A 25,184-nucleotide genomic window follows, 5' to 3' on the forward strand; every position below is an offset into this window, starting at 1 on the left:
TGTGAAGTAAACAAAAATGATTAAGAAATAGTCCCTGCCCTCAGGGAACTTTTAGGCAGAATATGATTAATGTCTCAAGGGAGGCACATTAGGGAAGTAGCATTTAAGCTGGATCTTGAAGGATTTAAACCAGTGGAGATGTGAGGAAGACTTTATAAGCAGCGACAATAGCATGTGCTAAGACTCCAGACAGGAGCATGGAGGAAGCATTGGGATGAAGGCTTGTGTTGGTTTAAGGTCATATAGTGGAGATATTTAGATACAAACTATGAAATTTATACTTCAGTTCAGGGAATACAGACCAATTACTTTTTAATTTACAAAATAGAAATGTGTTTTTTTTAAAGGAAGATTAGGCTGTCCATCTGTTGGATGGCTAGGTGTGAGGGGAGGGAACACTAGCAGTGGGGAGCTGAGTTGGGAAGGCGTGAGATTCTAGGATAGGAGTCTCATATTGGATTTTGGCTGTGGTGGCCGAAACAAGGAGATGAGTGCTGGATGAATACTGTAGCTATAGGAGCTGCTAAAATTTGCCCTAAACAGGAGTGATGGAAAGCAATAAAAGGGAATCAAGTATGGCACCAGATTTTGAGCTGGGAAGACAAGGAGAATGATGGTATTAGGAGTAGAAAGAGAAAAGTCAGATGGAGAAACTAGTTTAGTGGGAAAGATATTAATTTGGTTTTGACCCTGTTGTATTTGAATTGTTGTTCATTTGCTTAGGTTGAAGACAGCTATCGGAGTAAATGAAAATGAGGATCTTGGGAGAGAGGTCAGAACTAGAGATAGAGATCTTGGAATCATTTGTATTGTAATGATAATGGAAGCTCTGCAGGGAATATGGTCTCAAAAAGAGAGAGAGGGTGGTGAGAGAAGAGAACTGTGGACAAAACCTGAATGCTTAAATGCAAGAAGATAAGCCCATAAAGGGAGACAGAGACAGACTTATCAATAAGATTAAAGGAGTATCAGAATTGTGAAGGGTTATGGGGACCAAGAAAGGAAAGAGTTTAAAAAATGAGGTAAGTCAATAGCAACCAGAAATGTTCAGTTTTTAAAACAAATTCACATTTTAAAAACATTGCCTATATTTTACCTGCATGTTTTTGGTATTATATATTCCATAAATATGTTCTGTGTTTGGAAGGATCCACACCAAACTGTTAGTAATTGTTAATCTGGAGGAGTTGGATATGGTAGATTTTCTCTATGTAAGTGTATAAAGATATATCAGTGAGGATCTCAGGAGGAAACAGATGGCACTTTCAAATTAGGATAATCAAAAACAGTTAATAAAGAGACTGTTTACAAACATGTGGATGAGGTGTTGGGAAACCACAAAGATTAATGTAGTATCCCAGGGCTAGCAACAGCAGGGGTTGTTAACACCCCAAGGCCCTAAAGGATGAAGAGAAGGAGCAATTTTTGAAACTCAGGAGTGGTGGAGGGATGACTGCCTTGGGAGGAGCTGTGACTTTGGTCAAGGAGGCAGCAAGCCTGAAGGGACCTCTGGGAAGGAGACTGGGGGAATAAATATCCACTCGTCCCTCTTTTGGGTTTCTTTTTGCAGACAGGCCTAATCCAGTCGGGAGCTATATATCTAGGCAGCAGTCTATACAGGGCAGCCTCCTGAGGCAGAGCAGGGTGGGAAAGGGTCTGGATGGGCAAATAGAAGATATTTGGTGCAAACTGCATTGTATGAATTTAAAAACATAATTGTGTATTCTCTTTTTTTAAGGGAATGTGTAACTTTCTGCATACTTATGCATTCATATAATACAAAATTATAAAGTACATTATTGTATAAATAATGATTAAAGAAAAAGCATCTATAAACTCTCCACCAAAAAAGACCCCAGTGGGATTTTACAAAACTTTCAAGGGATAAATGATATTTATGTTATATAAATTGCTCCAGAAAATGGAAAAAAAAAAAGAAGAAAAGAGAAGCTGCCCCGTTGCCCAGCTCATTTTATGAGGCTTGTATAGTCTTGATATAGGATAAGGAAGATGTAAGACAAGAAAAGCATAACTTATTTCATTCTGTGGATGTGGGTACAATAACTCTGAATATTAGCTAACCAAATCCAACAGTTTATTTTAGAAAGTACATATTGATCAAGTAGTTTTTACCCAAGACTGAAAGGATGTTACAACATCAGAAAAATGTATCAGTGTACTTCATTTTAATATTAGATCTAAGAAGAAATAGCATATGATGATTTCCTGAGACACAGAAAAAGCATCTTATGATAAAAGTTGCAGAATAAAATATTAATACTTATTTGTGAAAAATTTACAGATTAGTAGGAGTATCAATGATTTTTCTAGGCAATTTATGGGAAAAAAACTTACTGGGATAAATTAGAAGCATTTCCACTGAAACAAAGAACAAGAAAAAAATGTTTACAGTTTTCACTACCATTTAAACATAATATTGGAGGTTCTGCCTACCTTTTAAGGCAGAATAAAGTGTAAGGCATGTTAGGGTTGGAAGAGATAAAAATCATTATCTATAGATAATATGATTATATAGAAAGTCCAATTGAATCACCATATTATGAGTGCTAACAAAAGTTTAACAAGATTAGTAGAGGTATACAAATCAACTAAAAAAGCGTTCCTTTTAAACAAGTTACTCTTATAATAAAAATAAGATATTATTTTAAGACACATAAATCCTCATTTTTTGTTTCCTTCAGTAGAAAAGTAGAAAAGACATAAATAAGATATGAATAAATGGTGAGAGATAACTGTTTGCATGGTTGCTATGATTTAACCTAGTAAAGTTATCAATTCTCTTCACGTACACATGCAGAGTAAATGAAATTTCAGTCAAAAGTCTAACTGCATTTTGGAGGAACACAACAAATTATAAAATTTATATGAATGGCCAAATTTCTAAAAATGTACATAGGAAAAATGAGCCAAATAGGTGTTAGTTACTCTCACTCATCAGCTATTAAGACATACTGCAAATGGTGATGATGATGATGATGATGATGATGATGATGTTGATGTTGATGATAATGCTTTTGTTCCTGCAATCTATAAATAAACCAAAATGAAACAAAATTGAGAGCTCAGAAATAGACCTAGTTATATATAAGGACATATGATAAATATTTGTATCACAAAGCAATTGAAAAAGGACAAATTGTTTAGTAGATGATGTTAGGATAACTATTTCATTATATGGAGAAAAATACAGACCTCTAACTTACATGAAGTTTGTCTCCAGATAGATCAAGTATCTAAATGTGAAAGATAAATTGATAAAGGTGATAGAAGATAATAGAAGAAAATGTGAAATAACGTCTTTGTGACCAAGGGGTAGGAAAAGGCTTTTTAAACAGAATCTCAAAAGCATCAACTTAAAGGTTGGATTTAGTTACACCAAAATTAAGGATTTTGTTCAATGTCATGTTCCATAGATGAAGTTAACAAACAGATGTTAGATTGGGAAAGGATATTTGCCACATTTAAAACCAGCAAGGGATAATAGCTTGCTAAACAAAATCTCAATGCATGAACCCCTTTAATCAACAAGAAAAATATGGGAAACCTAAGAAAAGAGTTCAAAAAAATTCATAAGAGGATAAACAGGTAATTCAGAGATGATGTTTGAGTAAATAGCAAATATATGAAGAGTTGCTAAAGTTCATTGTAAAGAGGTGAAATGCAAATTAAAGCAACAATAAAATATCATTTTATAAGTATTTGAATGTCAGCAATTAGAAAGGCAGATAATACCAAGTATTGGAGACGATATGGTATAGTGGAGATTTTTGCACTGCTGATGGTGATATAAGTTGCACAATAACTCTGGAAAGTCATCATATGTGTGACAATCCCACTGATGAATCTGTTTTTCCAGATAACTAGCAAGAATTTGAGTGGGGACATGTTCATGGATGTTATAGTTTCACTCATGGAAGTAAAGAGTTAGATGGATCTGAGGTGTCCAATGAGTAATTTTAATCAATAAGTAAATACAGTAGATGCATACTATGAAATGATATGCAGCAGTAAGAAGCAATGAACTAACTGATCATGGAAAAAAAATTTCAAACATAATCATGAAAGGAAAAATAGGAAACAGGACAAATGCTATTTATAGTAAGTAGAATACACATAGTTCTTTACCAAACAACACCTGTTTTATAATGCTACATACATTTAAAGATACATAGTACTCTCTTTAAAATAGATAAGTACTCAGAGGAGGGAAATGAAAGTGAAATGGAAGAAAGAGTGAAATAAAGTAGAGGAGAGGGATCTTGCAAGGATCACACAACATGCTGAGAAATTAAGACCACAGTTAGATCAGCTTGCTGTCTGTGCATCTGAAGTTCAAAATCTAACAATAACAAATGAGACATTTAGGTGGTTTTCAATCTTTTGCTACAATGGCTATCTTTGTCATATATCATTTAAAATAAAAAAACCAACAAAACATTATACTAACATTTCTGAGGTATTTTCTCCACTCCTGTTTTTTCCTAAGACAGACTTATGGTATTCCAGGCAGAAGTAAAGTTAGTTATGTGCCTAGCAAGTATCCAGGGTATTCTCATGGCCTCCTTGACTGATCTGGTTTCAGTGATCTGAGAGACAAGGTCTATTTCTGCAGCTTTCACACATTTTGGTCTCAGGATCCCTTTATACTCTCAAAATTATTGAGGATCCGGAAGAGCTTTTGTTATTTACCATGTAAGGAATAAATGTAAATATTTAATAATTTAAGAATAACCGTCATAAATCCGTAAAGTGTTAACATAATAACATTTAAAATGAAAAATAATTATATTTTGCAAAACAAACATTTAGTGTGAAGAGTGGCATCATTTTACATGTGTACGAATCTCTTTAATGTCTGACTTAATAGAAGACAGCTGGATTCTCATATTTGTTCTGCATTCATCTCTTGTGAAATGTTGTTTTGATTGAAGTATATCTGGAAAATCCAGCTTCACAGACATATAGTTGGAAAAGTGAGCGATATTTTAACAGCCTTTTCAGATAATTGTGGATATTTGTCTTTGATATTGCACCAAAGCTCGACAAGTGGTAGTTCTTGAAGGTGATTTTCAGTTTGAAATCTGAAACTATTATCAATGAACTTTTTGATATTAAAATTTATTGGCATGTCTTGTACTTTGATGAATCTTTTATCCATGCATAACTTTGTAATGTCATGCATTGGTCATTTGGAAAATATTGGTTCACTAAGTTATATATATCATATACAATATTAAAAAATCACATTTGTTAATTATAACACTGATCTCATCAGAAAAGTGCTAAAATATTGGGAAGCTATGAAGCTTACAGTAGTGGATACAATTTTTCTAAAGTTCTAATTTTCATTGAGAGTTTTTGGTAACAGTACTGTCATTTTTTTCCCCTCGAGGTTATAGACTTGCTTTACTTTTGAGAAAATACCAGATACTCAAGTCTGAATAAAGTATAGTTTGTTTGCAGATTTTTCTTTCAAATAACAATGGTGTTCCATGAAAAAAGGGGCTAGTAGTTCAGGTTGCAACTCAGCTGCAACTCAAAGTATGACGAGATTATCTGTGATCCTTTGTGTGGTGTGCAGCAGAAGTGTTTATACATACTTCCCATTTTATAACACAGAATATTAAAAAGGCTTATTCTCAAGGGTTGAGATTAAATAAAATTAATAATTTCTACTGACTCATCAAGGACATTCTTAAATGACTGGCTTTCCTCCCTGTATGGTGGTGAATGACAGAGATAGAGCCGTTTTGTGCCAGTGTCTTGATGTGTGCTAGGGTGGCAGCTGTCTTGTGAACTGTCTCTCGATTTCACCCACTCTTCCTCAGCTTCCATTTCTTTCCACTTCCTAAATTTGAAGAAGGGTTCGTGAATTAGGAGAGTTCAACTTCTCCCAGGGATTGAAAGTAGCACATAGGAGGAGGACCAAGAAGTTACCTAAGAAAGAGGGGAAGGAGGAATAAGAAAGAAAGTGCAGAGAGGGAGAGACTGATTTGGATGACGTTCTCTGGTCTAACTGTATTGCAGTTTTAGCAATCTCCATGTCGGAACTTATTTTTAACCTTCAAATGTTACAGTGGGAAAAGCATTTCTAACGATGACTTCAGAAATTATGTAAGAAAAAATACTGAAAAAAATTTTTAAAAAGCATTTCTGCATGACAAGAAACTACCATAAAGTCAAGAGACAAATATTAGCAATTGATACCAAACAAAAGACTAACCACCTTTATGTATAAAGAACTCCTAGATGTGAGAGAATGGATTAAACATATAAACAGGTATGTATCACAGAAAAGGAGTTGTGAATGGCTCCTTAATTTATAAAAAGATGTTCAACCTCACTTGTCATAAATGCAAATTATAGCTACATGAAGTACTACTTCCCACTTATCAAATCAATGAAAATCTTTCAATTTGACAGTATATTGACAAGACTATATGTAAAAAGATATTTTTGTACACCCCTTGTAAGAGTATAAATTGGCATAACCCCTACAGAGAGCAATTTAGAAGTATCTGTCAAAATTACAAATTAACCTTTGCCCTGGCAATTTCACTTCTGGGAACTTTTCCTATACATGGACTTGCATATGCACATATGTGAAATGACATTTAAAGAAAGTTGGCTTTTTTTTTTTTTTTTTTTTTTTGGTCTTGGTTGTATTTGCAAAAGTTTAGAAACAACTGACTGTCCATCAGTAAGAACTAATAACAGTGCATATGTGTTGAAGGAATTAATGGTAATGGGCATATTGGGGGCAAGAATAGGAGGGAGACCTTTCACTGTAGGTCTATCTCCTTATATTTTATTTTGAAAAAATTTAAACATATTACCCACATTTAAAGGATTTAAAAAATTCTTTATACTATGTGGTAAGTATTAAATTTGTCCTTTATGGTTACTAAGATAGAAAATGGGAAGAAAAATAATCCATCTGTTTTCTGCTGAAGTGAAATTGGAATTATGACCTAATGGTGTCTTATTTTCAGTAGTCACTTAATACATATTGGTTGAATGAGTGAAACAAATGGACAGTGACATTGCATTGCTATTAGGTAGTTTTATGATCGTGGTACACACAAGATAAAATTCACTTTTAGTTCCACTGTCTTTCCTGCTTGTGACATTATCTTCTTTCCTATTCTTCCTTCCTCTTCCTCCTTTTCTTTTTCACATAAACATGAGCTTCAACTCCTACTTCACTACCCAGACCTAAATAAAAATATGTTTGAAAGAACTACTCCACGTGAATGGACAGTTGTCTATATGAGATCTGGTGGTTTCAAATTATGCCCATTTTCTTTTACAAACAATAAAACGGGGTCTATATTACATCAAATAAACTGATTAAAGTTGAAAATTTTATTTAAGCCTTTGTGTACATGTAGAGAGAATCTGGATTACAGAGCTCTGAGACAAGTCTCAGAGTTTGAGATTTTAATAATTGATCCATTGATTCCTGAATTTGCATACTTTTCTCATTCTTGTCAATTGCTTGGTCAGATAGAAAATATCCCATAAGAACTTAAAGTCCACTAAATGAAAATATGTATTTACTGGAATGTAATACAATATATATTTAATGTATTTGAATAATAACAGAATAAGAAGCCTCTTAACTGTTTTCTCAATTAAACTCTCCTAAATTGCCATACATAATACAAATTATTATTATAAACTCCTTGTACATACACTGTAATTCCATAAGTGTTCTTCTACTATTTTTTTTTTTGTTTTGTTTTACTGTGAGCAACAGAGGTTCAATACATTTACATGGTGTAAAGTTTCTGACATATAATTGGAAAACAGAACAAAGATGCAATTCAGTTTGATGAAACTTTTTACAGTTCTGCATGTCTTTATGGGCATGTACATATATTGATACAAAATAATCCATTTAGCACTTTTTAAAAAGCTTTCACTGATGAAAAGTGTATATTTATAAATGACGTAATGTAGGCATTCATTTTTATATAGCACCTCCATTAAATTATTCCCTGTTTTTCCAAGTAAAAATTATCTTATAGTCTCTGAACTTTAATAACTAACAAAATTAAAGTCAACATTCTCTTAAATTTATTTTACATAATGAGGTCAAACTACATCATTTTTGTTTCAAATTAAATTTGATTTTTAGAAAAGTAGGAGGTAAACATTTGCTTAAAAGAAAAATCAAATAATTCAAATGGGGGCTGAATCCATTTCTTAAATCTTTTCCTGTGTTACACAGGATTTCTAGGAATGGCATCATTTCAAACTTGAGGCATCACTGCTGTGTTTTACACATATGGTTGGAATGACAATTCCCTTTCAGTGACAGCCTCCCATTTTCACATGGGAGGAGCTGGAATACAGTTATGGAGTAGTCTGTCAAAGATTTTTTTTATTATTAACAGAAAAGTTATATTGTCTGCCTGACTGAGAATGTTTGTGGAAACTTGTGATTTCTACATCTGGAATTGATTTTTGAGAGTACATGCAAATCAAACTATTGAATAGGTAACGATATTTTACTCCCCTGCAGACCCAACTTGTGGTCTAATGTACAACTACAACAGATCTTCAAAGTTGTCCATCACAGTTGGAAAACTCCAAGATGGTTTATCCTGAGAAGTACTCTCTCAGGAGTTGCTTTTTAAGAATAGTATAGATTTTCTCATTTCTAAAATGGCTTTATTAAAACCTCACCTAGAAGCAGAGGTAGATTTTTTTTTTAGTCTTAAGAATTTATAGTTATTCTGGTCAGCAAAGCCTAATAATAATTTACTTAATCTAAAATTTAAAATAAAGGCAGCCAGGTTTTCACAATTATTTTTCAAATGCAATTCCTAAAATAATTGGTATGTCTAGACTTGGCTTTTTCTGTACCAGTGGTTCCTAGGTAATGATTAATGATTACATTTTCATCCATCTGTGGTGAAATAGGAATATAAGGACAATTAAATCAATCCAGTTTAAATTAGGACTATCCTTTTTATTGAGATTATGTCATTTCCTACTTTTAAATGTTAAAATGGTCATTCTTTTATTATATAACAGTAGTGATAGGTAATTATTTTTGTCATCTTTTTGGTGGCAATTTTTTGTAGATGTCTAGTTTTTGAAAGATTTATTGGTTGTGAGATACAGAAATGTAGGAACCGAATTTTATACAATATTAAAACATCCACATAAAGTAAAAATTTAGTGTCAAAAACATTTAATTTACTAAATAATTAACCTTTTAACAGGACATTGAGATACTTGCTTTAAAGTAACAATTAATTATAGTCTATTATATATGCAAAAATTTACAAATAAATTTATCCATATGGTCAACATATAACATGAGATGAATTAGAAAGGGCTTTTAGAAAGTGTGGACAGTGACTTGGCCTGGGATGGACAGGCAAAGGAAGAAACTAACAGACTGAAAGGTCACATTTGCTGTGACTCTGAAATTATTTTATGGGTTTGGCTTAAAGAATTGAGATTAGCTAAATCTGGATTAAAGAGAGGAGAATTATCACTCTTACAACGTTGATAAATTAGGAATGGTTTTAGCAGCTGGTGATTAATGAGGGCTCAAAGGTAATTATACCTGGAGTACAAAATCTTTGTTTTATTTGCTGCTCCCCTCTTAGCACCTACTCGGTGCTCCATAAATATAAGGTGAATGAAGACCATGGAAGAAGAAAGAGAAGGTGGCTGCTGGGAAAGCAGCAGTGGAGTACTGTGTAGATTACCAAGAAGATGAATTTTAGGAATAGCTAATAAATTCAGTTTTTTGAAGGCCTCTTTTAACCCAGACAACATAATCTTTTTTACTATCAATTGCTTTACTAACTACAATATGGATGGTAATACTCAAAATTATTCATTTGAAAGATTTTGTATTGGCTGTCAGTTATTATCACTGGAATTTACATGATAACTAGAAGACTACAGAGTTTATGTGTTAAGATTGTCCTAAATCCATTAGTAATTCTAAAACTTTGGTGAACTTTTTATTTATGCAAAGAATTTCACTTCTAGTGACATATTTATGGACCTAAAATGATTATCAGCTCCTTAAAATCACAATAGAATTGGAAAGTGATTCCAAAGATAATCTGTATCATCTTTCCTGTTTATAAAAACTAATTTTCAAAGATCTTATTGACATTTTGCACTGTATTGAATCAGGCCTACTTTATTTAAAAAAAATTCAGTTATATAAATTTGAGGTATATAGCATTATAATTCAACATCTGTATATACTACAAAGTGCCACTACAGGTCTAGTTACCATCCATCGCCATATGGTTGACTTCCTTCACCCATTTTGCTCACCCCCCTTACCTTCTTCCCCTCTGGTGATCACTAATCTGATCTCTATCTCTGTGAGTTAGTTTTTGTTTTATTTTGTTTGTTAATTTGTTTTGTTTTTCTAGATTCCACAGATGAGTGAAATCATACAGTATTTGTCTTTCCTCATGTGACTTATTTGATTTAGCATAATACCTTCAAGGTCCATCCATGTTGCAAATAAAAGGATTTCACTCATTTTTATGGCTGAGTAGTATTCCATTGTCTGTATATGTACCACATCTTTATTCAGTCATCCATCAGTAGACACTTAGGTAGTTTCCATATGGCTAAATAATACTGCAGTGAACATAGAGATGCCTGTATCTTTTTGAATTTCTGTTTTTGTATTCTTGGATAAATTGAAGTGAAATAGCTGGGTCTTATAGTGGTTCTAGTCTTAATTTTTTGAAGACTCTCCATACTGTTTTCCATAATGCCTGCACCAACTTACAGTTTCACCAACAGTGTATGCAGGTTCCCTTTTCTCCATATCCTCTTTAACATTTGTTATTTCTTGTCTTTTTAATAATAGCTATTCTAATGTATGCAAGGTGATATCTCATTGTGGTTTTGGCTTTCACTTCTCTAATAATTAGTGATGTTGAGCATCTTTTTCATGTACCTGTTAGCCATCTGTATGTCTTCTTTGGAAAAAAATGTCTATTCAGATCCTCTGCTCATTTTTTAATTGTTTTTTTGTTTGTTTTGGCTGTTGTTTTGGATATTAACCCCTTATCAGATATATCATTAGAAAATATCTTTTCCCATTCAGTAGGTTTCCTTTTCATTTTGATGATGGTTTCCTTTGCCGTACAGAAGCTTTTTAGCTTGATGTAGTCTCATTTATTTATTTTTGCTTTTGTTGCCCTTGTTTTTGGAGTCAGATCCACAAAAACATCACTAAGGCCCATGTCAATGAGGTAACTACTTATGTTTTTTTTTTTTTCCCTAGAAATTTTATGGTTTCAGGTCTTACATTCAAGTCTTTAATCCATTTTAAGTTAGATTTTGTATATGATGTAAGATAGCAGTTTAGCTTCATTCTTTTGCATGTAATTGTCCAGTTTCCCAGCACCATTTGCTGAAGAGATTGTTCTTTCTCCATTGTACAGTTTTTGCTCCTTTGTCATAAGTTAATGGTCCATATATATGTGGGTTTATTCCTGGGCTTTCAGTTTTGTTCCATTGACCTGTGTATTTGTTTTTGTGACAGTATTATAACCATTTTGATTACTGTAGCTTTGTAGTACAGTTTGAAATCAGGGAGTGTGATTTTTTTTTTTTTCTCAAGATTGTTTTTGCTATTTGGGAACTTTTGTGGTTCCACAGAAATTTTAGAATTATTTGTTCTATTTCTGTGAAATATGCCATTGGAATTTTTATAGTGATTTTACTGAATCTGTAGATTTTTGAGGGTAGTATGGACATTTTAATAATATTAATTATTCCAGTGTACAAACATGGACTATCTTTCCATTTCTTTGTGTTTTCTTCAATTTCTTTTGTCAGTATCTTAGTTTTTATTTGTTTGTTTGTTTACTTACTTACTTACTTAATGGAGGTATTAGGGATTGAACAGGACCTCATGCATGCTAAGCACACACTCTACCACTGCATTATACCCTCCCCTCCTTAGTTTACAATGTACAGGTCTTTCATCTCCTTTGTTAAATTTATTCCTATGTGTTTTATTCTTTTTGATGCAATTGTAAATGAGATTTTTTTCTCAATTTATCTTTCTGATACTTTGTTACTAGTGTATAGAAATGCAACAGCTTTCTGTATATTAGTTTTGTATCCTGAAACCTTACTGAATTCATTTATTAATTCTAGTAGTTTTTTGGTAGTCTTTAGGGTTCTCTGTATACTGTGTCATGTCATCTGCACATAATGACAGTTTTACTCCTCCTTTTCCTATTTGGATGCCTTTTATTTCTTTTTCTTGCCTAATTGCTATGGCTAGGACTTCCAATACTCTGTTGATTAAAATTGTGGGAATGGGCATATTTGTTTTGTTCCTGATCTCAGAAAAAAGGCTTTCAGCTTTCTATCATTGAATATGGTGTTAGTTGTGTGTTTGTCATATATGACCTTTATTATATTGAGTTATATTCTCTCTGTACCCACTTTGTTGAAAGTTTTTATCATAAATGGATGTTGACTTTTGTCAAAAACTTTTTCTGCATCTACTGAGATGATCATGTGATTTTTATCCTTCATTTTGTTGATGTGATGTATCACACTTACTGATTTGTGGATGTTGAACCATCCTTGCATCCCTGGAATAAATCCCACTTGACTGTGGTGTATGATCCTTTTAATATATTGTTGGATTCTGTTTGTTAATATTTTGTTGAGGGTTTTTGCTCTCTGTGTTCATCAAGGATATTGGGCATCAGGTTTACTTTTAGATTTCTTATACTTATTAAAAACAAACTGCTTATAATTGTTTCTTATAAGCTATTTGGTCAAACAGTCAAAATTTGGTAAGGAAAAAGTATGAATGAGATTCATGAAAATTTATTTTTTATCAGATTAGTGTTTTGAAGTATGATTAAATATAAGATCTAAGTTTCATTTCACTTTACAGGATTAATTTCCCCAGAAACCAAAAGAGACACCACTTTATGGGCTAGTGTCATCAAGGACTGCATCTTAGTGATTTAGTCCTCAGATATACAAAAGCCCACATGGTTCTAATAAATGTAAAATTTTGATGTCCAATATATACGCGATAAGTTGACAATACAGGACTCCTTCAGTGAGATATTAGAATTTTCAATAGTAAGTTTGCTCTCACTAGTTCATCCCACATTAGCATTTATGTTTCTCCTCCCAACCCCCTCACCTTGTCTCAATGCATGAGGTACAAGACTCACTGATTATTTCTATTGTATGTTCTAGACATTTAAAAGTGTGTGGTCTAGCAAACTGTGAAGCAGACCGGAATTCTTTATAGCATAAAGTTAGTGACACATGGTTGCTTTAAATCATATCCACTATTATGGTAGCCAAAATGAATGGAATGATATAATAAAGGTTGTTTTCTTATCTATGTATAATTAAAGGTTCTCCCAAAACACTTAGAAAATATCTCTCTCATTCAGGAGAGGAACTTGGATTTGCAAAGTATGTATTGTTTTCCTAAACGCTTATTGCTTGTGAAACATGTGCATACCTGCATAAGAGCATATGTTCATTAATTGTTAAAAAGAGTCATTGAAGTGAAGACAGATGTTCATTTTATCAGATTATCAGTGATGAGACCAGTGTAGCTATTCAAGATGTTCTTTATGTTCTGTTTGTGGTTATACTGTTTGTCCATCTTTGCACTCCAGGTATTCCCCAGGAAGTGGGCCTCATAGTGTCTCCTTCCTGTGATTTACACAGGCTTGAGTGGAATACACACCAATTAGCCATTCATGTTCTCTGTTATTCTCTCATTTGGGGATTACTCTCCTCCCCTGACTCTGGTTGTCTCAGGTTGGGAGCATCTTATTTCTGAAGTATAATGTCTCATGTGTGAGGGAGGCCACCTAAGTATGAAGTTACTCTCACTTCATTCTCTCGACTGTCCTTTAATGCTGTTGCCTTTTGAAAACCATCCCCTATGTCACCTTTCACCAAAGTATTCTGTGCTAATTTGGGAAGATTTATTATTGTATGTCTAAACTCAACTGAAAGGAGCAAATATGCAAATGAATCCTAATAGGGACTGTCCAACCATTTTCTCACAAGTTTTAAGCAAGTGCTTCTAGACTTTCTAAAAATAGAGTACATATCACAAAACAGCTTATATCCAGCAAACTCATTTTATCATTTAATCTGACCATAAATTATAGAAACTTGTTAAAAGCACTCCTCCTCTGGTCTTCCTTTCTGGGCCAAGGAAGGCACAGGAAGAAGATGGAGACATGAGGAAGGTGACAGTCTTTTCCTACTCTGTCCTTACACGTGCTTAGCCTCCTGCACAGGAGTTACTCATGAGTCATCTATGAGGATTTTTTTCATATAAAGTTAAATTGTATCCAGCTGCTCCAGCTGTTTTCATTTCACATTTCAATGTTTACTGTTCTATTGAACTGAGAAAGCAGCTATTGAGTGTTGCATGTATTATTCTAAAAAAGGAACTTTTTTGTCCTTAATAGCTAAAGTACCAGAACTGTCCAGGAGTTCAGGGACCATGTGTATTGTTTTCTACACTGAATTTCCAGAATCTAACCTGGTACTTGCTACCTTGTAGGTATTCAGTATACACTTAATAGTAGAATAAAGAATGGTCAGTGCTCTCCTAGTTGATAAAATAAATAATGATGCCTACATTGTATGTTTGTAACCTTGTGAAAGGCAAAAGATTAAATTGCCTTTCATTGTGTTTGTGTAGATACATGTATTATAAGCTATATAATTAAAGCCTTTTTATTGTTGATTTGCTGTTTTTAAACTAAATTTAAAATTGTGGAATCTGAGAACATTTATAAGAGGAATATTTACAGCGGGGTTTCTGTTGCATGACAGTTTGAAAGTTACGTTAATTGTAATGCTTTATTTTTTGAGGCCTTGTCCTTATCAATTGTTTTGATCTATCAACTGTACAGCAACCCTGACCCTCTACTCAGTCGACAATCCAAGTATAACTTATAGTAGGCCCTTCCTATACATGGGTCCTCCGTGTCTGTGGTTCCTTGGTATCCATAGTTACAGATTTGAGGATTCAACCAACTTCAGATTGTGTAGTACTATAGCATTTACTCTGGGAAAAATCTGCACGTAATTGGACCCACACAGTTCAAACCCATGTTGTTCAGGGTCAACTGTAGTTCAAAATTCAAAACAAAAAGTTTTCTCTCCCATCCTTGACCCCTAGCCACCTAATTCCCCTCCTCACAGTTGGTGTTATTTGTTTCTTGCATAGTTTTCCAGAAATAATTTATGTTTTTAAAATTCAACACTAATTTAAATCTAGCTCTTATGTAACTTTCTTTATCAGTTCATACACAGTTTCTTCATTCTTTTCTATGGATTCATGTTCTGCATGGATCTACTATAATTTATTTAAACAATTTCTTATTAATGAACATTTAAGTTATTTCCAGTATTTTACTATTATAAACTGTGATGCCATGAATAACTTTGTAAATATGTTATTCTGTACACAGGTATTTCATTAGAATAAATTCCTAGACGTAAAATTATCTTTTAAAATAGGTGTAATTATGTATTTTTCTAGATGTAGAATTATTATATAAAAGGTATATGCATTTATAATTTTGTTAAGTATCTTCCAAATTGCCTAAAGGGTAGGTTTTAATGATTTTTTTCTTAACAGTTTGCTTGACTCTTACACAAGCTGTGTAGTCACACCATAGAAAATCGAAGCCTACAGTCCTTAGGTGGAATAAGCAACCATGTCAGCGATGCGATTTAAAGGAGCACTGAGTGTCCTACAGTCCAAAAATCTGTAAGTCGCCAGCCTGTCATAATGTCATTTGAGGCAATCCTTAGAGGCTTTCTGTATAATAATCACACCCAATGCTTTATTTATTTTTTGGTTACTAGTAGTCATAGCTTGATAAACTATAAAATGCCTCTCCAAAACTTCCATTTTTCTTGTGTATATTTCCACCTTATCTACTGAAAGACTGAAGTGACAGCCCATGACCTTTTTACTATAATAACCTGTGGGACATTCAAGTTACACAGAATATTGATATCACTCTGGGGGGTTGGAGGAGGAGCAAGTGAGGGAAGGAGGGAAAGAGAAACTTAATTCTTCACAGGTTTTTGTTGTTGTTGTTAAAATGCCCTGGAAAGTTCTAGGTTTTAATGGAGATTTCATTGTGAATCTGCACAGTCATGGTTTTGTGAACTTGTTCCTGCTGATGGAGTTAATTTTGTCTTGGCAGGTGAATGTAGTTCTGAAAAAAAAAAGAGTATTGTGCTCTATGGACACATGCTGATCCCTCTCACCCCAAAATACTGAACATTAAACAGGAGTAGGGAACTCTGGCCCCTCTTAACTGTTGAAGGGTAACTTAAAATTGATAATTTCTGTTTAGACTTTTAGTCTAGTAAGGTTGTCAATTGGGGTCTTCTAGGAAGGAATGTGTTTTTTTCCTCCTAAGTTTTACAGTATTTGCTAGATCTTTTTCTTTTTCCTTGAAGAAGGTTAGCAATATCTCAGGAAAACCATACACCACATCAGAGGGAATGGGAGTGAGGGGTGTAGAGAAAGTAATGTAAGAGCTGGTGAAGCAGAAAGGGATCTCTATATAAAAATGTTAGGAACCAAGAAGTAGGATAGTAGGAATATGCAACCTACTTAATACATAAAATATCCAAAAGTTTAGTGGCTTTCAGTATCAGTGAATTACAGGACATTCCTGCAGGCCCGCTGTATTAGTGACAGGGAAGTTGAACTCAGCAGCCACAACACACTAATCCATTCAGGGCCGGATGGATAAGGAAACTGTGTTGGTGAGGCAGCCGGTTGCTATGCAGTATTAGTGTTCCGCTTTAATTGTGCTTATTGCAGTGCTGGACGCTCCATACCTGCATGCACGACCTTCTAGCCCTTCTCAAATCTAAGCACACTATGAACATGATTTTTGTGCTCCAGACTCACCAGTTTTTAAATTATTTCTATGTTGCAAATTAGAAATTAAGCATCATGGTGAACTCAAGAACATGAGCAAATAAGAAACAAGGCTTTGGACAGAATAAGACTGTGAACAGAAAATTCCACTTTCCACTGCTGATTTCTATCACAAAATTCCAGTGACTCTATGAAAAACATTTCCCCCCTTTCTTCTTGATAGTCTGTGTATGTTTGTTGTCAAATATGAAAAAAAAAAACTGTGATAGAAGAAGAGAGACAGCTTTTGAGATCTGTGATTTTGGTTTAGGTAAAGCTGCTCTACAAGCAGTTTCTTGTCGGGTCAACAAGCCTGTGTGTGTTTTGGCATAGAACTGAGAGTGCTAATGCCTAATCCACTTAGAATAACCCTTTCAGGGATGTTGAGATATCCAGGCGATAAACTGACAGCAGTAGAGGAGGATGAAATACTAGAACTTTATCAACCTTAAGAAAAAGTTGCAAAAACTGGATCCACTAGTTTGTAGACTTGCAATTTTCTATCTAGATGGCTATTGGAGTTTCTGTTATAACTTTCAGTCACTTTCTCTTGGGATAATAATACATGCTTGTATCAACAAGGCAGCATGGTATAATGGAAAGGATGGAACTTAGGAACCAGGTAGATGTGAGTTTGAGTCCTATCTCTGCCCCTTTTTAGCTGTGTAATTTATTTATTTATTTATTTTTGGAGCTTGGAGTTCATTCGTTTAATGAGCACTTACTGAACTCCTGCTCTGGCCTAGTTAGTGCTGGCTCTACCTTTCATGAAACTACATTTACTCATAACTGTAAATTTAGACAAATTACTTCACTTTGCCAAACCTCTGGTTCCTCATTTGAGGACAACAGTTGTAACTTGTAGTCTTTGTAAGGACTAAATAGGGTAATTTACATTAATCTTCTTCTACAATGCCTGAACTGTAATAGGACTTGTTAAGTGATAGTTCTCTCTCAGCTGTCCTCTTCCTCCACAGACACAGGCAACTGAAGTTGTAATAAATGTATCTGCATGTATGTTCCAGAGAGGATTTAAGGTGGTTTTAATTTGGTGATTGGACCCAATGGTTTCCTAGTAAAATTTGAGAATGAGGAAGTTATTTTTCCTTTTTTTCATGAGAGATATTTTAAGGCTAATAGCATTTACTTTTTCTTTTTTCCATTCTGTGCATTGTATATATATTTTTTCTTTTCTTTCTTTCTTTTTTAATTGATGTATAGTCCGTTTCCAATGCTTGTGTCAGTTTCTGGTGTACAGCATAATGTTTGTCATACATATATATATATTCATTTTCATTATAGGTTGGTACAAGATATTGGATATAGTTCCCTATGCTACACAGTATAAACTTGTTCTTCATCTATTTTATACATAGTAGTTAGTATCTGCAAATCTCAAACTCCCAATTTATCCCATCCCACCTCCTATATCCCCTGGTAATCGTAAGTTTATTCTCTGTGTCTGTGAGTCTGTTTCTGTTTTGTAAATAAGTTCATTTGTCTTTTTTTTAGATTCCACATATAAGCAGCATCATATGGTATTTTTCTTTCTCTTTCTGGCTTACTTCATTTAGAATAACCATCTCCAGTTCCATCTATGTTGCTGCAAATGGCATTATTTTATTCTTTTTTTATAGCTGAGTAGTATTCCATTTGTGTGTGTGTGTGTGTGTGTGTGTGTGTGTGTGTGTGTATCACATGTTCATTTGTCATTGGATATTTGGGTTGTTTTCATGTCTTGGCTATTGTAAATAGTGCTTCTGTGGACATTGGGATGCCTGTGTCTCTTTGAATTATAGATTTCTTTGGATACATGCCCAGGAGTGGGTTTGCTGGATCATACGGTAACTCGATTTTTAGTTTTTTAAGGTACCTCCATACTGCTGTCCATAGTCAGGCTGCACAACTTAGATTTCCACCAGCAGTGTAGAAGGGTCCCTTTTTCTCCACACCCTCTACAGCATTTATTTGTAGACTTTTTAATGATGGCCATTCTGACTGGTGTGAGGTGATACCTCTCTGTAGTTTTGATTTTCTGTGCATTATATTTGATGATCTTTGGGATAAGTGGTCTAACAACATATTGGCAAATTGCACAATGATGTTCTAAATGTCAGTAATGCTAAATTTTATGTGTATTGTATCAGAATAAAAAAGAGAAGAAAGAAAAAAATAGAAATAAACAATGTTCTTCCTTAAAAAAATGGCAATGCCAGTAGTTCCTGGTAAATAACATCTGTTATCCATTGCTTTGTGGCTAAAGCATAGAACTGAAATGAATAAAATAAATGGCTTAAGAGTTTGAATTGTGAAGAGTATCTTTAAAAATTCATATATTACAAAGATGTTTATCACAGAATTATTTATAATAATGAAAAACTGAAAGCAATCTAAATGGCTCATATTAGGAAAATGAGTAGGAACAGTAATATAAATTTATTGAGCACTTACTAACACTTACTATGTATCAGACACTTTTAAGTATTTTATACGTATTAACTCTTTTAGTTCTAACAATAAAACAATGAAGTAGGTAGGACTGTTATTCACATTTTATCGATGAGGCCCAGAGGTGTTAGTAAATTGCCCAAATTCACACTACTGGTAAATGGCAGATCAGGGTTCCTACCTAGGCATGTGAGTTTGTGCCCAAATTTGAGGTATTGAGATAATGTAATATTTTGCAACCTTAAAATGCTGCCTAAAACATTTTTGATGACACAAAAGTGATTATTGTATAACAAAGCAAAAAATGTAGGATAAAAATTATATGTGCAGTAAATGATCAATTTTGGAAAAAAAAATCTATGGAAGAAATACTGAAAGAAAATGTTTATATTGGTTGTCCCTGGAAGAGTAGAATTATTATTTGTTTTCTCTTGTATGTAGTTTTGATACCTTAATCATTTCTTAAGTTAATTTACATTCACTTTATATTCAGAAATAATAAACTATTTACAATAGCATCTCATTTACTTAGTATTTTTATGAATATCTAAATTATTCCATATAGGTGAAATATGTTTTAGTTTTGGGAAGGACCTTCGTAAAGTGATTTAATTCAGTTTTCCAGCCAGTGCTTAAATCCATTCAGTAATACCCATACCAGGAGACTTTTGAGTTATATTTGAATACTCTTTTGTTGATGGAAAATTCACTATTTCTCAAGGCAGTGCAATCCATTAATAAACATTTTTTACTCTGAGAACTTCCAAAGCCTAATCTTTTATGAAAAGAACCTTTTCTTTTTATATTTTATACATTATATGCATGCTGGTGGAATGGTCTGCTGCAGGATTCTAGACCCCAGCTCTGGAAAGAGGACCTTGTTATCTGGGGTATTCTATTATTGCCTGAACCCTTCCTCTGAGACATAACCCTTTATTCTGCCCCCACCTGCTTTCTGGTCTGCTAGTCTATGAGGATCTCTGCTGGTGTTCTTAGTGTTGCTTACGTTACCATGCCTGGCTATTTGATTTTTATGTGTAAAGAAGCTATGACAACTGCCCTAAACTGTCTCAGTGAGCACCCCACAGGAGGAGACCCCAATAGTGATAATCTTGTACTGTTTCTTGTCATTCAGGATAACATTCCTTTCAAGAAGAACATACAGAACTTTTTATTATTATGAGTAATAATTTCTATTGATTGAGCAGTTCCCATATGGCAGGCACAGTGCTGGAACTTTAAAAATCATGACCCACTTCATTATTATCACCCTTAGATATGTATTCTTCCTATTTTGCAGATGATGCTGGTGCCAATAATGCCTAGAGGGATTGAATAATTAACCCAAGGTCACAAAGGCAGTGAATGGCAGAGCTAGGACTATAACCTAGGTCTTTCTGACCTCATTGTCATTGTTCTTTCAACGTCACTATACTGCTTCTCTACTTAAATCATAGCCTTCTTCTTGATGAGTCAGGATCATAATGATGAACGTCAGTGATTGTGCTGTGCTGCAGAACAGTGGCGTCTTCAGAGGTTTATAGGTCACAGACTATGTTTGGGATTCTTCTGTCTATCGTGTTATAATGAGGCTATTGGGTCCTCTGCTGCTTACAGGTGTGACAGGCCCATTATATGTTCTGATATGCAACTTTTTATTTCTATATGGCATTATTTAAATTAATGTGTTAATGGCTTGCATTTCATGGAGGATTCAGTGAGCTCTGAGGGAAGTTTTGGGGGGCTTCTCTTTTGTGTCTTAAGTACATGAATGTTAACGGGTGTGCTTTGCAACTCAGAAACTCAGTTCTAGGCAATGTTCCATATATTGCTGAATAAATGAGATGAGGTATATTGTAAGTTCTATCAATCTGTAGCTCAGTGGACAGATTTTATAAATACACCATCAAACATTGACTGTTAAATGCAGAAAATATTTGTCCATATCTCCTTACCTACCACTACCTCTGCTCCAAATCTTACTCTTATCCTTGCCTGCCTTTAGGTGGGATGGCTATACAGCTCTCCTTCCCAGGACTACCCTGGATTAATACTTTTTATAGTTATATATAATTATTAATAGCACCCCTTTAATTGTTACAAGAATTAGAAGTGATAAAGTTTATGATCACCCTACCTTCATGGCAATGCTGATTGTGTGGGGCTCCCTCTGTGTGGGTCTGTTCATTGGAAAGCCAAACACTTTGAGCATTAAGACCTTGGTACTCAAGAGTAATTGTCAAGACTTTTTTCTTGCCCTCTTGTGTTTTAGAATTGGTTGGGCTGTGAGACAATTTTTTTCTTTAGAGACATAAGAGGGTACAGCATCTACTATTTTATGGGTTTTCAACATTTAAAAAATACTGTCAGATTTCCCTTACAGATTATGAAGATTTCTTAAGGACTGTGAGATAGGCACTAGGCAACCATTATTTTGAGCTGCTTTTGACTGCCTTCCAATTTATATTTATATAAGATGGCAACCTGATTTAGGCATTTAAAACAACAACAGAGCTAGAGCAGGGCTTAGGTCTTAAGGAAAGTGAATAATAATTCAGTAGCTTGGAGAGAGAGGGAAGAGGGGGAGGAAGAGGAAGTGGCAGGAGAAGAGGAAAAAGGAGGAGGAGGCAGAGGAAGAAGAGATGGAAGGATAGATTCAGGTTCTGCAGCCTGATGGCTCCTGGCATTACCAGATAGGCAAGCTCAGGTTCAGATTAGCCTGGATAGAATGAGAAGAATGGAGACCATGTGTTCACGATACCAGTTATCCTGATGACAACACACTTGTTTAATTCAGACTCAAACTATTTCAGAATATCCAGATCTATCTATACTGTTGTGTAAACATAAATGAGCTTGATGTTGTTTTCTTTGTTTTATGCAGCTAAATAAGTGATTGCACATAATTTTCAGGTTTTATCTACCACTCAAGACTGAAATGTGATGAAGTGCTGCAGAATGATGACTAAGAACTTGTGGCTAGAACCTATTAGGTCAGGTCCAGGTACTCCCCAGGGTGGCTACTTTCACACAACTTGCACATTTCAGAGATCAAGGGAGACAGGGCTCAGGTCACAAGGATCTCAGGAACATGAGCAGCAACAGTAACACCACTGCTGAGTGCCTTCTATGTGCCAGACACCATTCTAAGAGCTGTGCATGCCCTCTCACTACACCTCGGAGCAACCCTGAAACATAAGTATTGTGCTCTTCTGTGGACAAGGAAGTTAGCTTCAGAGAGTGTAAGTCACATTCCCAAGATCACCTGGCTGGATATGAACTCAGGTTTCTCTGGTTTCAAAGATGCTCTTTCTAAGGGGACCTTCTAAAGTCATTGCTAGAACTATAAACCTATTTTTATACTATAATTAAATTTGCAAACTGAATGACTTATTTTCCTCTTCTACCCTAGGAGGGAGTACTCTCTTGCCCTCCCTGAATGCTAGTATCTTAGACCACTCAGAAGACTCTTAACAATATCCTGCTTGGTGTTACAGCTATTGGTGTCCACTGTCTATTCCCCTTACTGGCTGTACTGTGTTCCTCCAAGAGTCTGAGGCCATGTCTTCTGCATCTTTGTTTTTCCATGACACCCATCCTTGCACACAGTAGCTATTCAAGAAATACTTGTTGAGTGAATGAGTGTCACATACTGTTAATACTAAAATGTACTTATTACAAAACTCACCTGAGCAAGATTAAGAGTAGCAGTTGTCTCCCTGGAAGATTGCTTCTCAGACATTAATGTGTAAATTCATTACTTGGGCATGGTGTAAAAACACAGGTTCTGATTCAGTGGGTCTGGAGTGGGGCTTGAGATTCTACATTTCTAACAAGCTCAGGTGATGCCCGTGCTGCTGGCCTGCTGCCCACACTTTGAGTAGTAAGGCCTTAGAATGAGAAAGTTAAGAAGAAAACTCTGGGGGACTCAGTTTTCTAAGCAGGGACCAAAGGGAATTCTTGGGAAATAGGAGGAGCATTTGCTTCAAAGGCAAATTTAGGTGGGATCTGTTCAAAAAGGCATGGGAAAAGGGATAGAAATTTGGGAGAATTTAGGAGACAGTTCTTTCAGTCAACAAGCATTTATTAAATGCCTACTCTGTACAAGTCACTGTGTGAGTCACACGAGGCACCATCATGCATGTTATTCCTAGGTCTTGCTGTGGATTGGAGACTACTGCTAGCTAGCTGTGTGTTCTCAAACTTGTGTGTGCACTGGAGTCACCTTGAGTGTTAAATCACCCTTTCCTGGGCCCCTTTGTAAGAGATTTCTGTGCAGCAGGTGGGAGTAGGGCCCATGATTTTGCATTTATAACCAGCTCACAGGTGAAGCCAAAGTTGCTGGTCTGAGGTCTGCACTTTGAGAACCACTGTTCGAGGGCAATGAACTTAATCTCTGAGGTTCCTTTCAGCTCAAAACCTGAGATCTATGTTACCCTGAACATAAACATGAAACTAGGTTAGCTGGCTAGAGACCTGGGTCAATTAACATAGTCGGTCACCTATGCTTTGTGGTCAGTGGGGACACCTGAAGGTATCTGCTAGTAAATAGCAAGCTTAGCTTTAATGAGGTAATTGGTTAAAATATACACAATTAGGAGCTACATACACAATGTCAGCTGTGGTCACCTATGGATGATTTTTTTCTTCATTTTTTTTATACATTATAAATTTAATATAATGAATAGATAATGGTTTTCTAAGTATAAAGCAAACTTTTTTGTATTTTATGTATTTTTTAAATTGAAGTATAGTTGATTTACAATGTGTTGGTTTCAGGTGTACAGCAAAGTGATTCAGTTATACATATATTCTTTTTCAGATTCTTTTCTATTATAGGTTATTACAAGATAGTGAATATAGTTACCTGTGCTATACAGTAGGTCCTTGTTGTTTATGTGTTTTATATATAGTAGTGTGTATCTGTTAATCCTAAACTCCTACTTTGTCCTCCTCCATTTTCTCCTTTGGTAACCGTTAAGTTTTTCTATGTCTGTCAGTCTGTTTCTGTTTTATAAATAAGTTAACTTGTATCTTTTTTTTTTTTTTAAAGATTCCACATATAAGTGATATCATGTGATATTTGTCTCTCTTTTTGTGTTGTAAGTCAAGGTCCAGGATACCTGTTATGACCTTCACATCTACTTTTTCCATAAAAACATCCTTCAACTAAATGACATATGAACCAAAGTCATCTTTTTTCAAGTGTCTCTATTCATACCAAAGAAGGGCTCTTATTTTGATTTTTTTTTTTGTTTTTTTTTAGCGATAAAGTCTTTGAAAGGCAGCTCTAACTAAAATAAAGACACACTGTAATTAAGTATTCTATAGTAAATCTTTCATTGAAGGGCAATTTGTATATAATTCTAAAGTACACTGCAGTCAGTAGGCATTAAATGTGCATGTGTATAGGTATGTGTGTCTGCATATGTATGTGTGTGTTTGATTGGATCATAAGGATATACTGTGAAATGATCAACTCTGTCTTCAGAGTTCTCATTGGTCTCTAACCTGTCTCCCCAGGAACTCATTAGTTGTGCCCTGGCCGTGCAGGTCCCTTTCCTCCCAGTCCCTGTCCCTAGTACACACACACACACACACTCTCCTGCTCTGAATCACCCTTTCTTTCAGCAAAGCTTCTGCTCTAATCAGAGCAGTATCTTTCCTTTTCCCACCAGAGAACACTAAACTGAAGGCCCCTGACAGGCCATTTCTACCTACTTATCCTGCATCCATCAAAAACACCTGG

The 25,184-nt window shown here is 34.7% G+C and overlaps 1 long non-coding RNA gene across 2 annotated transcripts in view; it reads left to right on the top strand.

Annotated features, from left to right (window-relative positions):
• The first annotated feature begins 22,638 nt into the window (after nucleotides 1-22,638).
• Nucleotides 22,639-25,184, top strand: part of LOC106729723 — an 85,618-nt gene continuing 83,072 nt past the window's right edge. For both annotated transcript variants that reach the window (XR_004321426.1, XR_004321427.1), the window contains exon 1: nucleotides 22,639-22,649. This is a non-coding gene — a long non-coding RNA (uncharacterized LOC106729723). The remainder of the gene's footprint in view (nucleotides 22,650-25,184) is intronic.

The sequence above is a fragment of the Camelus ferus genome, chromosome 1, assembly GCF_009834535.1.
Source record: "Camelus ferus isolate YT-003-E chromosome 1, BCGSAC_Cfer_1.0, whole genome shotgun sequence".
Classification (NCBI taxonomy): Eukaryota; Metazoa; Chordata; class Mammalia; order Artiodactyla; family Camelidae; genus Camelus; species Camelus ferus.